We start from the raw sequence: 3,113 nt of genomic DNA, 5'->3' as shown, positions 1-3,113 counted from the left end.
ATTTATATCAAACAGAATATTAAAAATAGCTTATATATAAAAAATTTCTAAATACATAAAAAGTAAAACCATAATAACTCTTTCATAGTGTGTGAATTGTGATACAATATTTACAATATAGTATATTAAACTTATCACGTTAAATTATTAAATTTAATATTCATACATTTTAAATTTTATCATAAATAAATTGAAAGTCAAACCCCAATAAATCTCCCCCATAGTGAGTGAATTGTGACATAGTATTTACAACGAAGTAGATTAAACTTATCCGACTAAATTATTAATTTTTATTTTTAATTAATTTTATTTTTAGTATTAATTTGAGATAATAATTGCCTTCCAACTCGTTGGGCAATCACTTTGATATTGAAGAGTTATGTTTCAAAAGTCTAGGGTTCAAACCTAGTAGATCAATCCAAAAAAATAAATTATAAAATATTTAATAAAATATAAAAGTTTTTATATGTACAATTTTTAATTTTATAAAAACCTTATTTTTTAATTAAATATTATGGATATTAGATATTAAACTTATAATATTTTTATAAATTTAAGTTATTATTCTATTTTTTATTTCTAAAAATGATAAATAATAATTTCCCCTTATAATATAAAAATATGGTTCTTGTTAATATAAAAATATGGTTGATTTGTTAACAACAACGTGTTGAATTGAATAATTAGTATACTTCCATTAATATTTAACTAGAAAATTATAAATGATATTATAAAATTTTAAATTTTAAATATTTTTATAAATTTGAATCATTAATTAAAAAAGATAAATAATAAATATGGTTGATTGGTTAACCACAATATATTCTTGAATTACTAATCAGATTCTTGGTCTGATTTGGTATAGGAGGAAATAAGGTGAAATACTAGAGATGGGACTTCATCCAAGGGCAAGGATGAAGAAAAATTTGCATTGGATGGAAAGGAAATAAAGGGAAAAGGAAAGAAATCCCAATCCAAACCAGAATCAAGTTAAGGGGGAAAGAAGAAATATTTGTCAAAAAAAAATGCTTCCATTGTCATGAATTCGGGCACCATGCCACGAAGTGCCACACAAGAAGACAAGCAAGAAGACCTCAAGAAGAGCAACAAGTGAAGCTTTAGCCTCACAATTCAATCTTGAACTTACCCTCATTGCATGCATGGCCAGCGCATTGATGGGGAGCTTGTGGTACTTGGACTCAGGTGCATCGTTCCACATGACAGGGTGTAGATATTTTTTCAGTGAGCTGGAAGAAAAATATTTGCAAATGCACATCGAGATGGGGAACAATGGAAGGTATAACGTGACCAGGATTGGTACAGTCATATTTCAGAGGGAGTCAAGCTCCCTCCCAGTTTCAAGGATGTCATGTTCGTTCTAGGCCTAACAAAAAATCTCATCTTTGTTGCATTTTTGGAAGACCGTGATTATGTTGTGATCTTCAGCAAAGGAAAGGCATTCTTGAGACACATAGCCACGAGAAAGGTGAAGCAGATTGGGGTTCATGTGAAGAACATGTACAAGCTAGATGTGGAGGATTGTGTTGCATTGAGCACAAAGACGAGAAGGTGTAGAACCGCGATGTCAATGAAATTTAGCAAAGAAGACTTGGCCATTTGCATCATGTCGCTTTGAATATCATGCAACAGATAACCACAGGCTTCCCCAAAGGATCACTTGAGTAACAGGATGTATGCAAAGGATTTACTTTGGGGAAGTACACAAAATCCACTTTCCATAATCGTGACAACAAAGTACATGCAATCCTGGAAAGGATCCACTTTTATGTCTATGGACCTTTCTCAACAACCTCCACTGCTAGGCACAAATATTTTTTCATTTTTATTGATGATTTCTCAAGGAAGTGTTGGATCTTCTTCATGCGGAAGAAGGATGAGACATTCTCCAATTTCATAGAATTGAACTAGAAGAAATTTTTACTTGAACTATGGATATTGATGACAACAAACAATTGAAAATGTAACTACTTCTATTTTCTTAATGAAAGTTAATTGCTTTTTTCTAGTGAAAAAAAATGAAAAAAAATTCCACTTAAATGTAACTAACTAGCATAGGTCCATTTTAAATACTGATCTAATATGAGCCGAGAGGGAACCAATTTCTTCACGTGCAAATTTTTGTATGACCCAACATTATTTTAAATGTTTTTTACAATTATTTAATTTTTATAATTTTTAGATTTTTAAATATTTTTTATTTTTATTTTTTTTGGCTAATACAACAAAATTTCAACTTTGATAATGGATAGACACCCTTATACAACATATTAAACTGTAGAATGAGCCTCTTAGTTCAATAAATTATTATTACATAATAATTATATTTGTAAAAAAATGTTATTTATAAATTTTATAAATATAATATATATTAAATATACTCACCTTTAAACAATAATAATCTTTATTCAATAGATGTAGGTAGGGTAACACTAAAAGTTATTTCTCAATTTTATAAATATAATATATGTTAAATGTACTCAAACTTTAAATAATAGTAATCTTTATTCAATATATGGAGGGTAACACTAAAAATTCATGGGATCTTTGGTCAATGGATTCAAGGGAGCAATAAAATGTCTAAAAATAAATTGGATTCAATAGGTTAAAATTTAATATTATTATTATATTAATAAATTATTAATATTTTAAAATTATATTTAAAATAATTATTGATTTATTATATATGGAATATATAATAAATCAATAACATAGGAGACCATAGATTTCCTAAGTTAGCTTTAAATTCCAGCCAAAAAGCACCTAAGGCTCAAACGAGGTTGTTATAAAGGCACCAGGGTTTGGTTAAACCATTGGGAGATCGACGAGAATGTTGCATTGCAAAACATTAATAACATTAAAAATATTGTTACTTCTAAGTTCAAAGAAAAAATGTGGTGTGAGAAAGATTTAGCAGCTAAAAGAAAATTAAGATATTATAAGGAGGTCATCAACCCCACCCTAGAAGATCAAAAGTATCTCTCTGTTTTATCTAGCTCAAAGAAGAAAATTAATGTAGCCAAGATTAGAATGTACTCTCATGAGCTCCATAGTGAAACAGGTCGTTGGACAATTCCTAAAACACCATGGATGGA

This window comes from Pinus tabuliformis, chromosome 9, assembly GCF_031772625.1.
Source record: "Pinus tabuliformis cultivar Carrire ecotype Pingquan chromosome 9, CPIR1, whole genome shotgun sequence".
Taxonomy (NCBI): Eukaryota; Viridiplantae; Streptophyta; class Pinopsida; order Pinales; family Pinaceae; genus Pinus; species Pinus tabuliformis.
Note: the sequence above shows the minus strand (reverse complement) of the source record.